The 25,189-nt window shown below is 36.5% G+C and overlaps 1 pseudogene; it reads right to left on the bottom strand.

Moving 5' to 3' along the window:
* Window positions 1-25,189, bottom strand: part of LOC116136577 — a 35,314-nt pseudogene that overhangs the window by 1,865 nt on the left and 8,260 nt on the right.

The following is a 25,189-nucleotide window of genomic DNA, read 5'->3' as shown; positions in this document are numbered from 1 at the left end:
AGTTATGGAAAATTTCTAACCCCTTTTCATCATTTGAGGGGGTTTATATTACAGGTTATATAAAAGAAAGAGCGAAAATAAAGAGATTACAATTGATTTGAACTGCAACTCTGATATTCTCGTGATTTGGTGCTATGATTGCGCAGAGATTGCTATTAATCTGGTCATTCCTGTAATATCTGGTACTGAAGTTATCTCGGAATTGATTGAACGATCATTCGGATTGTTTGCGACTAGCTTGTACTTTCCTCAAGTCAATCACTCCTTGAGTGATAAGTCCCTTACAAAATGAAAGTGAACATCTACGTGCATTGTCCTTTCGTGATAAACTGATTCTTGCTTAAGTGGATTACGCTTTGGCTATCAAAGTATGTATTACCTTTCCCTCTGTAGATTTGATTCAGCTAATAAACTGTAGCCAAGGGCTTCCTTGAACACATAACAATGGCAATATACTCAGCTTCAGTTGATGAGAGTGCCACTATAGACTGAAGTTGAGACTTCCAGTTTATACAATCACCCGAGAGTGAAGTAATACGAAGTAGTTGACTTTCTAGTATCTTTGTCTCCTAAAATCTGAATATACAAAGCTAACCAAGTCAAGTGAGCATGTCTTTTACAAAACTCAACCCAACATTCAAAGAAGCTTAATATACCTTAACACCCAAGGTTTGCCTTAATTAACTTTCACCCAAAAGTTTCAAAATACCATTTTCCCACCCGAAGTTATATTTCGTTAATACTCAAAGCCGATTCCAGTGGCAAAAATTCTCCTGCACCATCATTTGAACCTTTGATCTCTTCTCTGTAAAACCCTCTCACTCCAGCACTTGATTTCTCGTTGATTGCGAGCTATCACAAATCTAGGGTTTTGTTCTAGATGATTTTTAGCTGATTGACGGCGAATATTCAATCGGTCAACACATTCGATTCACCGGCCTTCACTTTAAAAAACTCTCTTACCTTGGCTCTTGGTAACCGGCTAAAGCTATTGGCAAGCAAAGTGTATTTTGGATCAATGAAATATAAAAGTTGGGGGAAGTGTCATTAAGAAAAATCTTGGGTAGGAAAAAGTCATTTGCTCTGTATTTGAAATTGAAGCTCACTAGTTCCAAGTTCCAACGCCCTCCATTTAATGCCTAGTTTTTTGAAAACACGCATGCCTGTTTTTTTTTGTTCATTGGGTTCACTAGTTTTTCACCATAAATTGAAATCAACAAACGTCTCAATGCTATATAAAGTTGAATACTCATGGGGTTTTCCGGAAGCTCTAGAATACTTTGGCTCCGTTAGTTCACAATTTTGTGTTTTTGGGAAAAGTTTTTTGAAAAAAGTTAAAAAAAAAAGTTGATTTGGGGGGTATTACGATGTAGGATTTACAAATAATAAAATACCCCCTAGTTTATTTTTTTACAAAATACCCTCTATAATAAACATTAAAAGTTAACAAAAACACCCCAACCACCTCAAATAGGACAACCGGCCACCACGCCGGAGGGGGGTCGGAGTCGCCGTATTGGTGCATGACCGGCTGGATCTTGCTGGTTGTGCGCCGATATGGCCTTTTCCAGCCAGATCCACAGTGGATTGGCCGGCAAAGGCCAGATCTACGGCTAGATCTGGCCGTGTTTGCTAGTCAACGATGGCCAACAAACGATTGTCGTTGATGGTCAACGACAATCGTTTGTTGGCCGTCGTTGCCGACTGGTTACGGCCAAAGATCTGGCCGTCAAGGCCTTAGATCTGGTCTTTTTAGCCAGATCCATGTGGATCTGGCCGGAAAAGGCTAATCTGGCGGTAGTGCGCCATCCTAACAGATTCCAACCATTTTCTGGCCGTGGTGGCTGAAATTGATAAATGTGGATTTTTGGGGGTTTTTATAATTTTTAAAAAGTATTTAGGGGTATTAATTAAATAACAAATTTAGAGGGTTTAAAAAAGTTGAATAATATTGTGAGTTTTTTGGTTTTACTATTTAACTTTTTTGGGAATACTAAAGTAGTATTCCCAAAATGCAACCAAACGAAGCCTTATTTTGACACATTGGATTGACAAACCAAAATTACTCTATCTTAACACGTTCGATTGATATTTATTGATTCATCTATAATTATTAATTAATTTAAAAAATATAATATGTATTAATAATTAATAATATAATAATAATACATGCATTGCATGACATTCTAAAGGTCTAACCATAATGACACCCTGGATTTGTGATGTCATGTGATTGAATTGTACTGGTGATAGAATAAGGAAGGAGTGTCCAATTGACATTGACAAATAGGTTGTTATTTTGATTCGTTCTTCAAAACTATAAATATATCTTCTAACTATTTTAATACGAAATTATAAGCGAATTTGATGATTAGCTGTCAATGAAATGAGGTTATCAGTTTGATTATTTGATGTATTTTCTTATCAATAATGCTATAGACACCGACGCTTTGTACCAAAATATTAAACCGAACGACGTGTCACCTGAGGTCAAACAAGCCACGTAGCACATTAAGAAATATTTCACGATATGAACAGTCGTCCATCAAATATGGACGACCGTCTTTTGAAGGACGTGCATCCTACTTATTGGACGAGAGCCCACTATAAGGACGCTTGTTCATAGTTTAAATTAAAAAAATTTGATAACAAAAATCATAGACGCCTGTCCATATATTATAGAGGGCATCCCTATTTAATGGACATGCGTTCTTATTAGATGGACGCCCTGTCAATTGTTTAAATTAAAAAAAAAAATTAAAAACAAAAGCAATGGACGAGCGTCCCTCTTAGATGGACACCCGTCCATTAAATAGGGACTCCGCTCTACAACAAAATCCCTCTTTCCCACAATGTTCCTTCTATTCATTTGAAATGGACAGGCATCCTTACTATGGGCGGAGTCACCTATAAGGATGCCAGTTCATAGTTTAAATTAAAAAAAATGATAATAAAAATCATAAACGTCCGTCCATATATTATAGAAGGGCATCCCTATAATGGACATGCGTTCTTATTAGATGGACGCCCGTCAAGTTTAAATTTAAAAAAAAAATTAAAAACAAAAGCAATGGACGGGCGTCCTCTTAGATGGACACCCGTCCATTAAATAGGGCTCTGCTCTACAACAAAATCTCCTTTTTCCCCAATGTTCCTTCTATTTCTTCTTCTAAACTATTTTCTATTTACTTTCAAACCAAAACACTAAGCAAATGGAAGTTCATCACTTGAACTATATACATCAATACAGTCAAGGGTCCACCATTTGCAATAAAAAAATAAAGTAAAGAAACAGGTGTCATGCATCCATCAATGCAGTCAGGGTCCACCATCTAAAATAAAAAATAAACTAAACACCAGGTGCCATGAATATTCACGACTTTGGCTAAAAGAATGGGATACTTTTGTTTTCAAATTTTTTTTAATTGAAACAATGGAAGGGTGTCCACCAATAGGGCTAAAAGAATGGAATATTTTTGTTTTCAAATTTTTTTAATTGAAAAAATGGACGGGCGTCCATCCAATAGGGACGCCTATCCATTAAGTAGGACACCTGTTAATAAATATGGACAGGCGTCCATGATTTTTTTATTAATTTTTTTTAATTTAAACTATGAACGAGCGGCCTTAGGTGAACTCTTGTCCCTATAATGGAAAAGAGTTCATTTCAAATGAATGACCGTTGAATAAAAATGAACGACCATCACTATTTGATAGACGTCCGTTCATTTGCGAAATATTACAACGTGTTACGTGGCTTGTCTGACGCAAGTGACATGTCGTTCTATTTAACATTTCGGTGCAAAACGTCAATGTCTGTAGCATTATTCCAAAGTAAGTAGTCGTAGAAACTCCATAATACTTCAATTCGATAAGATCCTATTTCAAACTAACTTGTACCCAACCCAACCCTTGACAACAGTGACCTACAGAAAAATTCTAAATATTGTTCATCATTTCATAACACATCTGTTCTTGAAAGCATAATATTTATAAAACATTAGCAGAGTTTGATGTGGAAACTTAAACAAAAATGTAGCCTCCTACTTCACTGGTCAGCCCGATTTGGTTCTTGGTTGGTGGGCTGGCTTGTGAACCATCAACTGTTTAATATGCACCAAAATTTTATTCTTTGTCCTACCGCTTTCGGAATTCACATATGCAAAGATCACTTTTTCCACATGGTTCTACGGTACACTGAGCCCCATCCTGTAATCCAGGTTCGACCATCCTTCCAGCGCATAACCTTTCCAGACCATTCCCTCTCCAGCTCATCATGAAAGGTTACATCTTCAGCTAATTTAATTCTAAAATCTCTCAAGACATAAGATGGAACAACTGCAATATGAATAGAAAACTCTACCATTAGCAACTATATATATGTTTAATAAGCAAAATAACAATCATGGCTTGACCCCATAAATTCAAGCCAAATGAAGTCATTTACATGGGGTTTATAAATGGTGCAAGAAATCATTATATGCTAGCAACTTTTCTATTAGAATCAAAACAAAAGAGAATTCGGCCTCCATGTCAAGTAGAGAGTACATAAATCCTAACAAATTGAAAGAATTATTTCACAGATTAGTTTTAACTGATAAAAAATGAAATTAACGGCTAATGCAAATCTCACCTCACTTATTGACTAAGCGAGATCAAGTATTTTACTAATGATGATTTTGCTTGTTACCGTAGGCTTCCTAGTTTGTTTAGCTTTGACACAAAGTAGGGATTTTGACGATGACATATTTTCTCACAAACTTTTGCCAACCATGCAAAATATACCCTATTGTCAGCAAATTCCATTTCCAAATGCCAAACTTTTCCGATTCGATTCTGAAGTACAACATTCTTGGTAATGCATTCAAGTGTTGTACCCAAGTAGGACTGCAGTCGAACCGAGTAGCTCGTGAGCTACTCAGATTCGACTAGGGACGAGTCGGGCTCGTCTCGTCGGAGAAGGAGTAGTTCTCGAGTTCGAGCTCAACGTCAAGCTCGTGAAAACTATCGAGCTCTTCAGGCTCGACTCGCACTGTTCGCGAGCTGTTCAACGAACTGGAGACGTCATTCGAGCAGGAGATCGAGCTGTGTTAATATTTGCCCTAAAATCTAAAATCAAGTCATTCATTCGACCGAAAACAGACATTCAGCTATTCACCTCCAAAACACAGCGCAAGATCTGAGACCACCATTGTCCAGCCTTCATTCAAACTACTACCGACCAGCGACCAGCTTCAGCTACTAACGTCCACCATCGTTCCTTCTTCACTTCCCTGCTGCCACAAGGTATATTTTCCTGCTTCTTGACACCCAAAGTTGTCTCTTGCCGTGAGTCTCATCTTTAAACTGTTTAAGTTGATACAAATTTCTTTGTTTTCCTCTCCTTTGTTACGAATCTTCTGGGTTTATGTTGACTTTGCTGCGTATTTGGAAATTGGAAGATGGGTGATATGAGTTGCTTTATTTTTGGAAGTTTGCAGAGAAGTTGTTATTTGTTTGATGAAATGCCTCTAAGAGAAGAGTTTTGATGAAATTGTGTTCATTGTTTTCCGGTATAATGGCTTCTCTGTAATTTCAATGGCAAAGCATTTTCTATTCCCCTTTACACTGTTGTTGGGGTGATAAATTTGTATGACACCATAATTTGCAGCAATATTGATTTTTCTGTAATATGCAGGCATCATTGAGAGAATGGGGGAACTGGAGAAGCTAGAGTGAAGAATTAATTATTAGTAAATGTTGTTGGATTGCACTTTGGTTTATAATTTTTTTTTTTTCCTAAGTTGATGGTGCTATCATATGATTGTTTACCCATTTTTGCACACCCAGTCCTTCTCTTGTTTATCAGAAATTGAAAACTCTACCCTTCTCCTGTTTTATCCAATGGAGCACTGAATACGTTCTTCCCCATCCCTTCTCACACTGCTGATTAAGAAATCTACCAATCCAAAAGTGTTTTGAGAAAAACCCAGATGAGTTGTTGAGTTGATGGAGACAGATGTGTTCATTTTACACAAAAAATGAAAATAATCTAAAGTTGAAGCTGGGTTTTAAGAGAGAGAGAATGAAAAAGAGTTGTGGAAGAAGAAGTTGTAAATTGAGTGGTAATTCACGTTGATGAGAAGAGGTAGCTTTGGGAAAATGAAAGAAGAAGAAGAAGAAGACGCTGTGCTTGTTGCAGGGAAAAAGCTGCAAACGAGCTTGGCTCGAGCTCGAGCTCGGCTCGGCTCAGCTCGGAACTTGACGAGTCGAGCCGAGTAGGGCTCGAGCTCCCAACTTATCTCATCGAGCTGGCCACTACTCGGCTCGGCTCGGCTTGTAGCACAACCTACCAAGCATCCGGGATTTCTACACAGAAATCAATTGCATCATTAAATTTCAATCATAACATGTAAAAGACGATTGAAAACTGTTAAAAATCAGTTTCTTCAGAATTTTACTCTTTCACATACTAATTTGTGCTTATAGTATATGAAACAATTAATTACATCAATAATGTGTTGAACGAAAATTTAATGAATCCCAAATCATAAAAGTGTAAAACATTACGTATGTAATATAAAGCGGAATTTAACCACTTACCTCCAGCCATATTGTTCAAGTGTTGTAGAAAGCAAACGTGAATGATTTGTGAGTTGAGAGTTGTCTTCTAGCCTATGCCTCAAACCTTTTTTTCTTTTGTATTTTCGTGATATATCTTTGATGGAGAAGATATATCTTTATATATGGCTAGTAGGGACCAAGTAACTCCCATCAACTGCCTTTAACCTCCCATCAAGGATCAAATGAGGCAGTTAATAACTCTTTAAACCACCTTGAACTGATAATTGTGGCATGTGGCCACATCAAGTCTTACATTCTCCCACTTGGCCTCATGCCGCATTTGGAAAAATACTATATAGGTGATTAATCCGAATATGGCATAATATGAGTTATAGCAAGCATTACTACATAAAGCTCAATACATGAATGATGGCGGTCAATCCTTTAAACGAACACTCCTTCCATATTACAATGCATGATATTTATATAGTACTTTATGAGTTTTTTAAATTTATGAATGAACTCCTATAAGTCATCGTGGTCCACTTTATTTTGACATTTAACTTTATGTGCACAAAAAAATGTAATAGAAAACAGTATAGTCAAAATATCTGATAAGGTCATAGATACAAAGTAAAAGTTAACTTATACATCAAATGAACAACTAGCCCCATACGATCCACATGATCCTAAATACTTTAACCGGCAATCCTTTGGTCATGGGATCGGCGACCATTAATTCTGTACCGATGTGTTGGATATCCACTTTTGCTCTTAACATGACCTCAACTGAAAGTATTTTATATCTATATGTTGCTGCGACTACTACTTTTGTATTCTTTGAGAAGAAAACAGCAGCTGAGTTATCACAATAAATCTTTAATGGCCTTGCAATAGAGTCGATAACTCTTAAACTAGATATAAGTTTCTCAACCATAAAGCTTGTGATGTAGCCTCATAACACGCAATGAATTTTGCTTCATTGTGGATGTTGCTATTATATTTGCTTAGTGCTTTTCCAAGATATAGCAACCGTTAGCAAGCATAAATATATATCCAGAAGTAGACTTCTTAGAATCTTTACATCCACCAATCGAGTCTGTATACCCAATCACTCTAAATGATCAGAGTGTTTGTATGTAAGCATGTAATCTTGGTTCCTTGCAGATAACGCATAACTTCTGGCAGCTTTCCAATGTTCAAGGCCTGGGTTACTTTGATATCTACCCAACATTCCTACTGCTAACCAATGTAGGCCTGGTACAAATTGAGCATACATGAGTTTCCCCACCGCTGAAGCATAAGGTATTTTATTCATCTCCTTGAACTCCAATGAGTTATTTGGACATGTTCCAAACTGAATTTATCTCCTTTAACAATAGGAGCTGGTGATGGTGAACAATTTTGCATTCGAAAACTTTCAAAATCTTTTCGATGTAAGTCTTTTGAGATAAACCTAAAAACCTTCTAGATCTATCTCTGTGAATCTTTATGCCAATGACATAAGAGGCTTCACCCATATCCTTCATCTCAAAATTTTTGAGAAGAAATCTTTTGGTGTCATGAAGTAAACCCAAATCATGCTTGCAAGTAAATATCATCCACATATAGAATTAAGAAGATAAACTTGCTCCCACTGGTTTTAAGATAACACATTGGTCCACAATATTCTCAATGAACCAAATGAAATAATAACATTATGAAACTTTGTGTACCACTGACGGGATGCTTGCTTAAGTCCATAAATGGATTTATTCAACTTGCATACTAGTTTATCCTCATTACAGAAACCTTCTGGCTGTTTCATGTATACCTCCTCATCAAGATCTCCATTTAAGAAGGCTGTTTTCACATCCATTTGATGTAACTCCATGTCAAAATGAGCTACTAATGCCATGATGATTCTTAACGAATCTTTCTTTGAAACTGGAGAAAAGGTTTCATTGTAATCAATGCCTTCCTTTTGTGAAACCCTTGGCCACCAATCTTGCTTATATCGTTCAATATTACCATAAGCATCTCTTTTGGTCTTATAGACCCATTTAAACCAATGGTTGTTGCTCTGGTGGTAATTCGACGAGTGCCCAAACTTGGTTTTTGGCCATTGATTCCATTTCTTCTTTCATGGCATTATACCAAAGGAGGGATTTTTCTCCATCTATGGCTTGTGAAAATGAAATGGGATCTTCATTAACTGACCTCAAAATCAGTATCTTGAAGGTATACCATATAATCATTAGAAATCGCTGGTTTTACTCTTGAAGATCTCTTTAATTCAACTGTTTCATCCATAATATCTTGATTTTGGACAACAGTATCATTATTAGTTGAATCTATGATGCGACTGATTAGGAATTTGTTCATCTTGAGTCAATGATCTTCTAAATTAATTAATGATCATTTTGAACAATAATCAATTGATTATCTTGAAAAGATGAACTCGGTTCTAATTTCCTCAAACTGTACTTTACGAGGAATGTCACTCCCATGAATTCAAGATCTTCAAGAAATTTTGCGTTTCTAGCTTCGACAATCATAGGTGCGTGAGAAGGACAAAAGAATTTGAACCCTTTAGAATTCATTGGATAACCAATGAAATATCCACTAACAGTTTTCGGGTCCAATTTCTTAACATTTGGATTATAAACCTTTACTTCTGCGGGACAACCCCAAATGTGTAAATGCCTAAACTAGGTTCCAACCAACCCATAATTCAAAAGGAGTTTTTGAATTGCCTTTGAGGAACCGATTTAAGACATATATGCTGTCTTTAACGCCTCACTCCAAAACTTTAATGGAAGATTGGAGGTACTAAGCATAATTCTTACCATGTCCATAAGAGTACGATTCTTCTTTCTGCCACACCATTTTGTTGCGGTGTTCCTGGCTGGTGTATTGTGCAACAATACCCTCTCTCGAAGAAATTTTTCAAATGGACCTGGCATTTGACCCTTTCTGTTAAGTCCATAATATTCCACCCCTATCTGACCTTACAACCTTATTTTCTTTTCACTTTGTTTCTCTACCTCTGCTTTGAATACCTTAAAGGCATCTATAGCCTCTGATTTACAAACAAAAAGTAAAGATACATGTATCTAGTATGGTCATCTATGAAAGAGATAAAATATCTTGTCCATTTAGACTAGGTATAGGAGAGGTCCCCATATATTGTATGTATGATCTCTAATTATTAGTACTTCTTCTAGCTCCTTTCGTAGCTCTATTAGTTGTCTTTCCCTTTATACAACCATATAAGTATCGAAATCAGTGAAGTCAAGAGTTTGTAAAACTCCATCATCCACCACCTCTTAACTCTCTGTATAGAGATATGTCCCAATCTCTTATGCCACAACTTAGAGGAATCCTTTTAATGATACAACGTTGCTGTCATTCTCCTCATGCACAGTCATAAGACTATGCTCAAATGCAGGATCTAGATCAAACTTATAAACCATCAAGTAATTTTCCATATCCAACGTAACATGGTCTTTTAGAATTTCAAAGATTGAATTACTAAAGTAAATACATAACCAAGTTTCACAAGTCTGGATACTGAAACTAAATTTCTAGAAAATGATGGAATATAAAAAGTATTATCAAGATCCAATACATAATTAGAATTTAGAACAAGTCTAAAAGTCCCCACAGCTTCCACTTCAGAACGATCCTATTGCCTGAAAGATGCTTTGTTCATTCCCATGGTTTCCTCAGGTTTAGGAAGCCCTGCATGGTAGTGGAAATGTGAATTGTACAACCCAATCAATCCACCATGTTCATTAGGAGCATCAACAAAATAGATTCATGACATACATATGAAAGAAATATACCTTTCTTCTCAAGCCAATTCTTGTATTTCAAGCATTCTTTCTTCATGTGTCCCTTTTTCTTGCAGAAGAAACACGAAATTTTGTAACACATAGGATTACCATGTGCTTTACCCTTCTTCTTGAATTTTAAGACACCTTTGCCTTTCTTTCCTTTCCTTTGAAATGTCTGCTAAATGAGCACTTTCAAATTCTCATTCTTCAAACTTTCTTCCTCTTGTACACACATTACTAAGAGTTCATTAATAGACCAATTTCTTTATGTGTGTTATAGAGATTTTGAAAGGTCCATACTCATTAGGAAGAGAGTGAGAATGAAAGTGACAAGAAATGCCTCAGAAAATTCAATCTTAAGGGACTTAAGTTGAGAAGCATATCCCGCATTTCCATAATATGTTCACGCAAACCCTTAGAGTTATCAAACTTCATGCTAGAAAGTTTCTCATTAGGTGCTAGCAATGCTTATCAGATGTCACAAATTGTGCTTCAAGTGCTTCATGAAATCTGTCACCTTAGTGCACTCAGGAATGGAACCCCTAATGAGTTTACTTATGGGTCTTTATCTGCATTAAGCTTAAGCAATTTGATCGCTCCCACTTTTCATAGAGGACCTTCAGAGGGCGTACTTTCATCGTAGGGACTGGTGGTTCGTCATACGAAACGCAAATCAATATCCATACACCCAAGTACAACATTATCTTTTCTTTCCAATCAGAAAGTTCTCACCATTTAACATTGGAACAGATGAATTATTAGCAAAGATAGTAGAAACAGCTGCAATAACCGAGAATTAAAATCATGCATGCTATTGTAAACATACTTTATATTTGAATCAACCAATGTCAAATTCAAAATTATAAATTCAAACCTTCTTTGGGCAAAGGTTGCTAACTTGCATTGAATTTACACTTATTAATAAGACTAACGAACATTATCACTCATAAAATAATTCATACCTTGGGTCTAGGATTAGTCTAATCATGATGCTAATTCAGTGTCTTGCCAATTATTGTACTAAGGTAATTACCTCCCTTTGGGCGGGCAATTATCTCTAAAATTTACATGCCATAAAACCTTATGAATTTTAAACAAAAAAATAACTTTATATGATTATTATTATGCCTTAGGATGCTTTGGCTACTCCTAAAACATTACAATATTCACTTCTTAACATGGCAATAATAATAATATCAACTTAAACTCACGTTGATCATATCAAATATACACTAAAAATAATTCAGCATATATATAGTAATATCGGAAACAATTTTTAATACAAACTAACTGAAAAATTCAAAACAGACTACAAAATTTTAAAATTCCAGAACACACACAAGAAGTAATGTAGCCCAGTGGTCAAGACATTAACTCTCTTAAGAGATCTGGGTTCAATTCACGGACGGAGTATTAGCTTTTAACAATTAACATGACTGAATTAAAAGCACTTGCCAAATACAATAAATTAAATTTAATCAAACAAAATGGCAAGCGCGTAAATCGGCTTGGTGGTTCATTGAGTCAATAAAAAAAAACTCTAACCACTAGATTCCAGGTTCGAGTCCAGCGCGCAAATATAATTTTTTTTTTTTTTAAATAATTTAAATAACGACATGTCATTTCCAAAATTAAAGAAAAACGACTTGTCATATCTTGAGGCCCAGTCGTCTTCAACTTCAGCCGGGTCGCAACCGGATACCCGACCCAAAAACAACCCACTTCGAACCCGAAAATTTAAAATACCATAACTCAGTCAATTTAACTCCGTTTTAGACGATTCAAAAGCCCTTTTTCTCATGGAATCTAATTTTCTAACCAATTTAACCAAACAAAATTCCCAAACATGAATATGAGAGAATCAAATTGAAGAAAAAACATAAATAAAATTACAGCATACTTCATCACATCTTAACACTGAACAATAAGCAAGAAGCATGGCTCTGATACCAAAATGTAAAACATTCTAGTAATATAAAGCGGAATTTAACCACTTACCTCCAGCCATATTGTTCAGTGTTGTAGAAAGCTAAAACGTGAATGATTTGTGAGTTGAGAGTTGTCTTCTAGCCTATGCCTCCAAACCTTTTCTTTTCTTTTGTATTTTCGTGATATATCTTTGTGGATAGAGATATCTTTATATATGGCTAGGCTAGGGACCAAGTAACTCCCATTAACTACCTTTTAACCTCCCATCAAGGATCAAATGAGGCAATAAATACTCCTTTTAAACCACCTTGAACTGCATAATGGCATGTGGCCACATCAAGTTTACCAAAAGAATATTAAATGAGTATATATACTATTTTATGAACCGAACAAATTCTGCCCAAAGTGAACAAACATCAAACTAGCTTCAAACCCAAATAATTTTCCAGAAAATCACAACAAAGGAAAAAGAAACTAAACTTATGTACAGGACTCACATGGATGGAAAACCAAATATATTCTGTTTGTTTGCTAAAAACAACAGTACATGAAGCTCTCTCAAAGCCAAGCTCTGAGAAAGGTTTAAGCTTTCTCCCCCTCTTCAAAGTTTCTCCATATATCGACCAAGAAATGCAGAGAGAGGATTTCATCGTGCCAACCAAAAGAACTTCAAGAAGAAAAAAAAAGAAAAAAAACACAGATCATATGAGCAGAAAGGAAGATGAAAGTACCATTGGCAGAGTGAGCCTGGGGTGAAGACCTTGAAGAATTTAGGCAACCTCTTGTTGGTTCTGTCGGGCGCGTTTTCTGTGTGTTTCATAATGAGAAAAACCAAAATGAGTAGGGTGTGGAACTTTGTGTTTGTCGTTGGGGGTGTATAGGCGTGAAGCGGTGCGTATTTTACTGCAGCTTTAGAATGATTAACAACGCATGAGTAGCATTTTGGGAAGGGTTCTTGACTGGGCAAATGGGGAAGTAAGAACGGGCAGTGGTACGGCAAAAAACTCTTTTTATTGGCAATAGGAATCAGGCGGTCCAAGTTTTTCTCCAGAGGGTGGACTAGTACAATGAGATCAACAAAAGGGAGAGCAATTTTCTTAAGAATTATTCTTCTGATGGTTTCCAGTATATGGGAGAAATTTTTAATATGGGGACGTCTGTGGGATGGCTGTTGGGCTCCAATGGGTGTTGGTTAGAGTGGGGCAGTGGGCTATGTCGTGTAGTGTTTTACCAGACAATCAAAACTCCAAACTAACAACGACACGACCCATGGCCCGGTGAGCTGTGTCATGTTGCACTTTTGGGGTCGATCCATGGGTTGCGTAAGTTGTTTTTAAAAAATTTAAAATTTTTATTTTTTTAAATTCATGGGCTGTGTCGTGCCAACCTATATGTCAAGTCCTCAGCCCGCATGGCCTCGGGGCCTGGCAAAAAAATTGTGGGTCGTGCCAGTGCGGATGGTTATGGTGTTTGTGCTCGGTTTGGGTTCATGAAGGAACAGTTGGGTTTTTTTGCGTGGGCTCTTTTAGTTACTGGAGTTTCTCGTTAAGGTTTACAAGATGGTGGACTTGGTTTATAGGGGCTGGATTGGGTTCTGTTTGGTGAAGGCAGGAGGCGAGCTTGTGGGCTGCTGCGAAGGATGAGCCGGATTAAATATTCGGGCTTTCACACGATAAAGCGCCCGCTGCGAGTTGGGAAGGGAGAATTTCAGGCTGCTGCTGTCTTCGGATTTCTGTGGACTGGGCTGGTGAGAGGATTTTTGGGCCCTGGTTTTTCTTTCTAAGTTGTACAGCTTAGTGTAGGAGGGTACTTCACTTGCAATTTCCAAAGGGCTAGAAGCTCTCGACCTCCAAGGAAAGTTTTGGGGATAGTGGTTTGCTGTTTTTTGTAGATATGGTAAATTGCCATTCCCAAATCAAAGTCTAGAGATTTGCTACCTTTCTTTTTTACCAGGAAGAGACCCCTGAAGTTTCAAGTCAAAACTTTTAGGAAATGGGCTGCCATGATACCGACTTTATAACTGGTCGTTGTTCCAACAGCTTGATTTTCACAACTTCTGGACCTCGGACCACACCAAGCATTATTTGCCGGCGTAACTTATACAGGACATATACAAATATTTGATTCCAGTGCCACTTTAAATGTGGAGTTACGTTGCTCAAATCACGCTTAGGCGAGATACTACTATAAAAATCTTTGTCGGTTTACATCAAATGACAAATATCACGTGGATGAATAATGAATCCTAACATGTTACCTAAAGGATTGGATTGGCATACTACTTCACAAGGCACACTACTTCTTTTTGTTTTGGTCCATTGAAAAGACTAATTTGTCTGCTGCCTGTAAACCCAAAAAGGAATTTCTTGCTTGACCTTTTTGTGTTAGCGTACACCTAAATTATGGGCCTTGCAGTGGGCTCAACAAAAACTGTCAACTTGGAAATTACAAAACACATGCCTTCATCAACTTGGAAATTAGGTACATTCTCCAATTTTTTAAACCATGCACACCAAGATTGTTTTTGGATATTAGGTTTGCCAGTTCTTCACAAATGGCATAATTGTCAACAACAAACCGTTTTTCATATCTAAGAATCAATACAATGTTGCTATCTAATTCATTATTTTGAAAGGTTATGACTCTTTTTAGCATTAACCTTAACCGGACAATACTACACTACAACCAAATCTCACAAACTTCTCTCACAATCCCGCAATTAGTTAGCTCATAAATGGGTTCCGTCTGCTCACTATAGGTCTCGCATGTCTAATTACGAGTTGACCAATTATGAGCTACCATGTCGGGGTTATAAGAAAGTTTGTAAGATTTTCTGGTTTCAGCCCATGCACGAACTTATCTCTCCTCAATTATGGTGTACTCACTACACTGGCGCAACTTGCAGGGAATTGAATTTCACTGAATATTCTTTCACTGAGCTTGTCCCCTGTTGTAAACTGATAAACTCCTGAATTTTCATGGACTCGATCAATTTTTGTATTCTGCCTAACAAAATCTTCTGAAATCTCCCCAGGTCATCGAAGCTATATCATGAGTATCCTCCACAATTCCCACCATATACGGGCATCACCCCTAATAGGAAACTAGCATAGTGATCTTTTCCCGGTCTGTCATAGGGAAAAGTGTTGTCATACGCTCCACCGATCTAAACCACTCATCTGCCATATTGGGTCAGAGAGACCCCTAAATTAATGGTTGATGGGCTAGGCAACCCATATACGGCTTAATACGGTTCTGCACTACTGGGGGTACCGACCTCTCTCTCTCCTCTTTGGGGGTCAGTACAATAACCAGGGTCTCAACTCCCTCCGGTACAGAGCCTCCCCAATTTTCTGCCCAAACTTGCCGTATATATTACGAATCCTCGCTTCATCGAAGAGGGGGAGTAGATTCGGAGGGTTGGAAGTTCACCCGTACTCATTCCTTCCTACTGCTTGCCCGCATTCTACGTTCATCTACATAACACCAACACTTTTAGTCAACTCAATTAACTCATCTACTACAAGTAAGGAAAGAAATAACTTACAGCAGTCGGCTACGGAACATCAACGCGGCGGGAGAGGCACACTGTCAAATCCCAAAACCTTTGCTCTGATACCAAAAATGTAATACTTCTTTCTAGCTAGTATACTCGTAAAATAACAATAAAACTCACTATATATAAGAAATTATACATATAAACGAGGATACAATTATGGGCCCATATTTAATTTGCTTTATTACAAACTTTACAATATATAATAAGTCTCAAAATAGTAACTTGACAGTGTAGCCCAACCCTTCCACTGCGTGACGTTTTGAGCGACCGCATCTCACCTATTACCTGCAAAAACATTGAAAACAACGGGGTGAGCACTAATGCTCAGTAAGTAAACCGTTATTCTACCCTTCTCTCTCCGTTGCTTAAATTCTGAATTTTTTCTTACTTTACACTTCTCCATTTTTCTCTATTCTTTTCTCTATCTTGCTCCGTTTTTCTCTCGTTCTTTCTTTGTTTTTCCTCTGTTCTTTCTCTATTCTAATTTCCCACTACTCAAGATAATGGGCATGGATTATGCTATATATGATGCAAATGCACAAATGCATAAAATGTGCATTTTCTTTTCTATTTTTCTTATTCTGTTTCTTTTCTGTATTTCTTTCTTTTTTAGTGTCTTTCTTTCTTTCTAGTCTTTCTTTCTTTCTATTCTGTCTTTTCTTGCTGATCGGACTCGGTGAGGCATGGATTTGGAACCTTGGCCGTGTGAGTGAATTCTTTAATTTGGATACAGTCCTCATCCACGCACTTCTAACAGACTGTAAATTCTTCTTTTTGAATTCTAAGGCTGCTCACTAAAGGCGGCGTGCTTGTGGGGCTATGTCACTCACGGGCTCCCCATGCAACAACCTTCTCTTCTTTTATCTTTTTACACTTCTAAATAAAAATTCAGATTTGAATTTCTTTAATATCTCATTTCTTTCTATTTACTCTTTAATATTCTTTAAGCTTTTTCATGCTCTATCAGAATGTATACATGTAGATGGGTTCATACTTATAATTCTTATAAATTCTCATGTTTAGATGCAATAATGCAATATGGAATGCAAACATGTCATTCTTTACCATCTACAAACTCAATCCAAAGTAACCATAATCATGCGTTCTCTTTGACATTTCATCAAACAATCATGTGCACAAATCAACTTTGGCTACACTTCTACTCTTTTCTAAGCCACCAAAAATTTGGAATAAAATCCTCTATCTTTAACACCAAACCTGTCCAAAATGTACACGCGAAAATTTTTACTCAATTCTTCCAAATTTCATCCAAACTCACATCAAGTATCAAATACACAAACACTAATTCAGGATAAGTTCAAATCATTCAACACCAAATCCATCAACAATTCTTCATATAAAACACATATATGCATAAAAGAAATTCTCTACACAATATTACTTAAATCATACTTAGGGTAGGATTTACTTACCTTATATGTGAGCAATCCAACACTTTAAAATCTTCTTTGATCCAACTCTCTTTCTCTTAAATCCTATGAACACAAATCATCAAAATTCAACACTTTAAAATTAAAACTCACTTCTTAGTGCAAAGATCTTACCTAAGGGTTGGGATGAAAATCCACTAAAAAGTACCCAAAATCTATGAATTTCCCTTGAAAAAGATTGAAGAAATTGAGAGAATTTGAGTGGTAAGTGGCATGAAAAAGGAGAAAGAGTGGCTAGGGTTTCACTCTTCAATTTGATATAACATAATATTATTTGTAATTTCTCATTTTGCCTCACTTTCTATGAAATTCCATCTATGTCCCTTAATCAATACCATAATGCCCTTATTTTATTACATTCTCCATGAAATTCTATCTCTTTTCACTCTCCACATTTTCAACTAATATGAATGAAAAAATCCACTTACCCCCAATGAAAGTTAAGAGATTTTCTACACTTGTTCAAGATAACTTTAAGGGGGCGTTTGGTTAAGGAATGTTAGATTACTGGGAATGTTGATTACTGGAATGATAGATTACGTTGGAAGATTACTGGGAATCTTTAAAAAAATGGTTGTGTTAGTTGGTGAGTATGTTATGAATATGTTTGGCTATGGGAATAAATTAGTGGGTATGTAGTTAAATTACTAAATTGTCCCCCTTTTAAATATATATAAGATTATTTTATTATTAATTTTTGAATAATTTCTTTCAACCCCAATATTTCAGATTTAGCTAAAACACCCCCGCTTATACAAAACTTTAATTTATGACGAAATCACCCTCGCCTCCTGCCGCCACCGCAAACCACCGCCAAAATCTCCGAAAGCACCCATGAGTACCTCACCGTGACGAAGAGGCTCCTATGGCCGTTTCTGGCCATATTGATAGCCGAAAACGGCCATATCCGTTTTCGGCTATCAATATGGCCGAAAACAGTCATACGAAGCTCCGAAGCCTCTCAAGGAATTTCGTTCCTTTTTAGGGACTCCAATGATTTTCGACGGCGGTCCGTGGGGTTGGCCGTTGCGGCGGTGGTGGCTGGGTGGCAGTGGTGGGGGTGGCTAGACTTGGCAAAACGGGCGGGTAGGGGGGTACGGTCGGGTCTCGGGGTACGGGCCCAAAAGGGTCGATTTAAACGGGCCAATATTTTGGACCCACACCCTCACTATACAGGTATGGGTGGACCGCGGGTGCCCATACTGTTCACACTAGTTTTAGATTTTTGCAGTTACACCCCCAAATCTTCCTAAAATCTTTATTTTGAGCAAATTTGTCACCAACGAACAAAAAGAAACCCACGTTTTCCCAAGTTTTCTCACCAGCCAAACAGAAACCCAGAACCTAACAAAGAAAAAGATTACAAAACTTTATTGATTGTCCTTTCATTCCTCATCAACCAAATAAACCCACATAAAAAAATATGAAAAAAGAAAAAAATTACAGAAGAAAAGCAACAGTTTGAGAATGAATTGACTCTGCAAACAAGCAAATTGAATAGATCTAAGTATCCTCTTTACTGTTTAGTTTTTGAAACTTCTACCGCAAATTCTCCATTCTTCAGTCTTTATCCCAACCAAAACCTAACTTTGACTTAATCACTCCACTTCCACCCACTTCCACTCCCTATGTCCCACATGCCACCTGCTGCCCCTGCCTCATCACTGATCATTGCCCCTGCCTCATCACTGATCACTACCACGAATATCAACTTCTGAGTTTCGCCCTCTCTTCACAGATATAATACAAGAGACTTACAAAATACACCTCAGATTATACACAACTATCGAAGATGTCTGAAGGTAAAAGAACGGAGCCATAGAAGAGGAAACTGGGGCAAAACGATGACGGCGAATCTGGGTCACAAAAATGGCGCGAGAAGTTAACAGAGAAGGGACGACTGTGATAGAGGAGAAGCGAAACGAAGACAGGAGAAATGGCGATGATGAGTTTGAGAGGAGAAGCGGTGACGATGAGTTTGAGAGAGTTAGGGAGTTTGTGATTTGGGGCAAAAACATGGCCAAACCCCAATTTAAAATTTAGGTATCCCTGCAAAATGAAAAGGGTAAAACAACGGGTGCCCGCGGGCACCCGCGAGTGTACCCGTTTAACCCGTTGAAAAACGTGTTGGGCCGGTACGGGTAGTAGAAGAAAAACGGGTCTAATATTAAAGACCCACACCTTATATTTTACCCGGGTTTAGGGTCGACCCGCGGGTCCAGACCCATTTTGCCAGGTCTAGTGGTGGCTGGTGAGTGGTGGTCTGTAAATTATTTAAATAAGGGTATTATTGTCCAAAATTTTAATTAACAGGGTAAAATTGAAATATAATATTAATGTAAATTTGTTTAAGTAGGGGTATTATTGTCCACATTTTTTATAATAAGGGATAAAATTGTAACAAAAAGATAACCCTGGTAATATCAGAATACCTAAGAAAATGGAGGTAATTAGATTACCTTTGAATTACCAATAGTAACCACTATTGGTATTTAAAGATTACCGGTATCTATATATTACTTGACAACCAAACATGGTAATCAAGTAATATAAGATGATATAACCCCAGTAATCCCACTTAACCCCAACCAAACGCCCCTAATAAAATTTAACTAAGGGTATTTGGGCAAAAGTAAAACTACATACCTCGATGTGGGCGTTACAGTTCATTTTTCATTTCTTTTAGAAATTTCTCTCATTGAAAGCCTAGTGTCAAACATTGTTGTCAGAAATTTTATAACTATTTTTAGAATTTAGTTTTGATGGATACCATTGTTTCCAAATTTTACAAGCAATTGGGGTCATAATAGAGATTACAATGTTATAAGAAGTACATTCATAACAGAAGCTCTTATTGAGATAAGTGTATATGCGACTGTCTAATCACTTGAATGTGTGATCATATATGTTAAGTATAGTACACGTTGCGATAATTAATAAACATTAAATAGTATCATAAAATGTTAAGGAATCAAGTCAACTCTTTGAGCTTCACTATAATTATAGAAATTCACTAAGATTTTTGAAATAATAAAATTTCCTTTGTTATTAATAAACTATTAGTCCGCTAGAACATATATCTATAAAATTAATAAATATTATTAAATTGCCCCGATTCTATTATTTTAACCCTTATAATTTAACAGTAGAGATTTTTATTATTTATAAATTTGGTTATTTTTATTTATTAAACCTCAAGGTTGTCAATATAACTCTATTGTTAATACAAAACTAGTAATTATATTAAACTATATATACTATTATTTTAGTAGATATTTCAGCAATATAATTAGCGTAATAATCTATTAACATGATAACGAAACATTATTATGTAACTTCTAAAAGGTAAAAAACAATATCCTTTGAATTTTTAATATATCACATTCGATATGTGAAATATCGATCTTGGTATATTTAAAAGTTTGAAGAACAATAGAAAAAAAAAAACAAATTATATATCATTGTAAATTAAATACAAAGTTCAATAGCATGATTTATTTACATCTTATAATTTTATTAAAAAAAAGAAGATAAAATTGAATACTGTATAAATTGGTTTGTTTGATCAACTGGATAATTTTGGATTTAGTAAAAAACCACCTCAAACCGAAAAACACCTGAACATGAATTTACATTTTTAACCTTCAAGTGAACAATTTTCGAAATCAAAAGTGGTTTGAATAAGAAAGATCGATACTTGACGTAAGTTTGCAATTTTGAAAACCTTAAAGGTTGTTTGTGAAATTTGTCAAAACATCTCTTTAATACGTTTGCCTTTTGCAATGACCTTACTTCGGAAAAACGACCCACATAAACACTCTTCATACATGGCTTTGAGATTCAGATCCCCATTTCGTTCGTCTTCAATCTGTCAAAGCCCATCTTCGAAAGTTAATGTTTTATTTTTGTTAGCTCACTTACACAACCTCACATCTTCAAGCTCCAAAAATGAAGTTTCGTATTCTTTCAAAAAACCCCTTGAACGATCCTCACTTGCTAAATTCCTCGAAGAAAGTTGTCCAGCAGGTAGCTTTACTCTGAATGAAGCATTGTACTTTTTTTATTACATGATTAATTCGAAACCCCTTTCTCCAATTTCATCATTCACTACTTTGTTTGGTGCACTAGCTAAGAAGAAGCATTATTATGAAGTGATTTCGCTATATAAGCTGTTGAATTCAACTGGGTTGTCTCAGATTTAATATCTTTGCATATTTTGATGAATTGTTGTGTAATATTGAAAGGGTTTTGGATAGTTTTGCGGTTTTTGGGGGGATTTTGAAGAAGGGTTTTAGCCCAAATGCCGTGACTTTTAATGTTTGATTAAAGGTCTGTGTGTAGAGAGAAAGATTATGGATCAATGGAATGTTTAAGAAAATGATTGATGTGGTATAGGGCTAATGTGATCACTTACAACAATTTGATTGGTGGATTGTGTAAAACAGAGAAAAAAGTTGTGCCATTAAGCTGCTTGAAGAGATGGTTAATGGGAATAAAGAATCTGGTGTTATTTGTAGGCCAAATGTTGTTACTTATAGTATTATAATTGATGGTCTTTGCAAGGCTGGATTGGTTGAGAAGGCTAGACAATTATTTTTGGAACATATGATTCAGAGAGGTTGGGTTCCTGACATTTATGCCTACAACATTTTAATGAACGGTTATTGCTTGGCAGATAGAATTGGTGATGCAAAGGAGTTGTTTGATTCTATAACTAGAAAGGGGTATAGGCCTGATGTTGTTTGCTACAATACTTTAATCAATTGGTATTGCAAGAATAAAGAAGTCAATGAAGCTCTCAGTCTTTATCGAGAGATGATTTCAGAAGGAATTAAACCTAGTGATTACATATAGCACCTTGTTAACTGGCTTTTTTCTTATAGCTAAGGTGAAAGATGCACGGAATTTAGTGGTGAGATGCGACTTAACGATGTTTTCCCTGATTCTTGGACATATGACATTTTCATTAATGGACTTTGCAAGAACGGATGTGTTTTGGAAGCAGGAAATGTTTAATGCTCTAGTAAATAATAAGTTTGCAGTTAGCATTGTAGGTTTGAATTCCCTCATTGAGGATTATGTAAAACAGGGAGATTCGAAACTGTTGGAACCTATTTCAGAAGTTTTGTCTTCATGGAAACCTGGTGCCAGAGGGTTGTAACATATAGCATTTTGATCAATGGGCTGTGAAAAATGGACAACTAGAAATGGCAAATGAGTTGTTGTCATATATGGAGGAAAAAGGTTGTGCCCAGATGTAGTCACATTTACTACGCTTATGTTTGGTTTCCTCAAGAATAATGAGATACCAAAGTGTTGAACTCCTTCATAAGATGGTGGAGAGAAATGTGAAGCCGACTGAATGTACAATGTCCTAGTCATGCAGTTACTAATGAAGGCCGAAAATTATAGTGAATGTTTGAACGAGCTTCCTCAATTTCCGGTCCAAAAGCGAAACTGAAGTTTACGTGATAAAACTTTAGCGAGTATTAAACTTTTTTTGGAGCAGAATCCTGCAAAGTTCATCGGCTGCCAAATGCTCTATATTGGTTACGGTATGCAGAAAGTTCAGTAAACACTTTTATCTGTTCGAATTTGAAGGATAGTGATGGGATGATTGAGAAGGATAGCTTTCCCGATCAGACATACGATACGTGATCTGTCTTGTTGTAAGTACAATATTGGAGGTGGCAGCGTTGCAGGTTGGGTTTGGATTTGCACATGTAGTAGATCTTAAGGGTTTGAGGATTATTTTTGGTGTAATTTCAGTAAGCAAAAGTTGTATATGAGGAATTGTGGAATGGTTCTTACTTCAACTAGACATAATGGTAGCCGCTCAAGTTCATCTATTCAAGTAATCAGTTTACTGGACAATGGTATGTTGCAACTGATTAACTTCATTCATGATATTTCCAATTATCCAGGCCTGATAATCTTGATTTATTTATAGTGTTTCACATGTTTCTGTTTCTCAATATATATTCTTTTTTAGTAGATCTGATAAGACAGAAATTACCAGTGTGTCTCTAATGTAGTCATGCACGAGCATGTGCTCTTTCAGATATAGTTGATGAAGACAAGCAAAAAGAGCATTAGAGAAGGTTTTTCCCTAGAATATCTTAAAGAATATGGATGCACAGCAGGGGCCTGTCAATGGGATCTACCTGTTGGAACAGTTAAAATTGCAACATTGCAGTCAAGAAAAATATGGTCTGGCGTTACATATGCAGTTGCTGTAATGATGATCGTGGGGATTTGGTCGATATGGGATTTCAAATTGCCATTGAAATCTATGAAGCAGCATGGTCTGAAAATGCACTTGTGTAAGAACCCCTAAGTATTTAAAGCTGTTATCTTATAGCTTAGTTAATAGGCTGTTAACTAAGGTATGAGTTTGTGTTTTTTAGATCTAAATCTATCTCAAATCTGTATAGATTTCATTTCATCATCGTTTTGTCAGTTCATTTATTTTTTAGGGGATGTACCGTTTAACCATTTTCTAGTAGATTCTGATGTTGTGAAATGTTGGACAAAACTCCGCTAGTTATATGTCTATTGATAATATTTTTGCTCCTTAGGGATGGAGGGGCAGAAGAATATTTAGATAGATAATATAGGATTTCATATAGGGTGATAGAGAGAAATTAATAGGTTAAGAGGAGAAATCAAGAAAGGGATACAAGGACTCAAATACTCGATCCTAAAATGTAGAAGAAGGATAAATACCCATTTGCATCCTTCCGTTACGTCCTGCATCGTCAGTTACTGCCTTTAGGATAAAATCGTTTTATCCAAAGGCAGTAACACTGGATAGGCAAGTACAGAGAGATAATTCTGATGGTTTAAATTTTTTCAGGCAACTTCTGAAGATCTGAAAAAATCTTAGCAATGTTGGTGGGGTTTAATCTGTTCGAATTCTGCAGGACAAGTTCACCGGAAAGTCAAGGGTATGACTCTCTTTCTCTCATTTATATTGTCAATGTTCTTTGTGCGTTATGCTTCAAATGAAAAAGGGAAAGCATCTACTGGACCTTCCATGTGCACATCAGCCTTACAGTCAAATCCTTATTTAACATTGCCTGACCTTTAAACTTCAACATAGTACGCATATGTGGACTGTACCACTGAAATTAGCCCTAAGAAACTATTTCAATGAGACTAGGAGATCAGCATGGCTGATCCTTCGGGGAGATAGAAACTGCTAAATGCAGTCCATCTCTTTGATCAAATTTCTCAGGGTGCTCACTGAAATTTCTATTTGTTACTTCCTTTCATGCTGTCAATAATCATTTAGTTCTTACGCTTTTGGTTTTAGATGAATGTGCTTGCCAGAGACGATTACGCAGTCTCAAATAAACTTGCTGAAGGATTGAATTCCATAATTATGGTAAAATTGCTTAATTTTCTAAGTATAAGAGTCTAACTGTCGAAGAGCATTTTCTTGTTTGATAGAAGTGATATGCTTAGGAGACTAACCATAGTCCCATACAGATTTACCCATATTCCAGCTTGCCCTATGTCTGGAACCGTTGCATACTAATTATTAATTCCTTTGGTTGATTTTTGAAGGGCCTGGCATATGTGGATTTTGCCGATGATGTAGACCTCACTGCAGCTGTAGGAAAGAACAAACAAACGTTTGTTGGGAAGAAAATAAGCATTGCAAGATCAAATCTGAAGCAAAAGAGAAAGGATTCTGTGGTCATGGGGCCTCTGGAGACATGGTAGGCTAAGTGGAATTAGGTTTTATCTTTGTTATTATGCGTGTGTGTGTGGTGTTGTGTTGCAATGCAGTCTATAGACGTTTGATGTTTGTGTTTCTCACTTCTACATTTTAATTTCTTACTCCTTGGGTTAATGGCAGCACAGAGTAGTAATCAGACTTTCAG

The sequence above is a fragment of the Pistacia vera genome, unplaced genomic scaffold (assembly GCF_008641045.1).
Source record: "Pistacia vera cultivar Batoury unplaced genomic scaffold, PisVer_v2 Contig317, whole genome shotgun sequence".
Classification (NCBI taxonomy): domain Eukaryota; kingdom Viridiplantae; phylum Streptophyta; class Magnoliopsida; order Sapindales; family Anacardiaceae; genus Pistacia; species Pistacia vera.
Note: the sequence above shows the minus strand (reverse complement) of the source record. Positions and strands in the feature narration are given on the sequence as shown.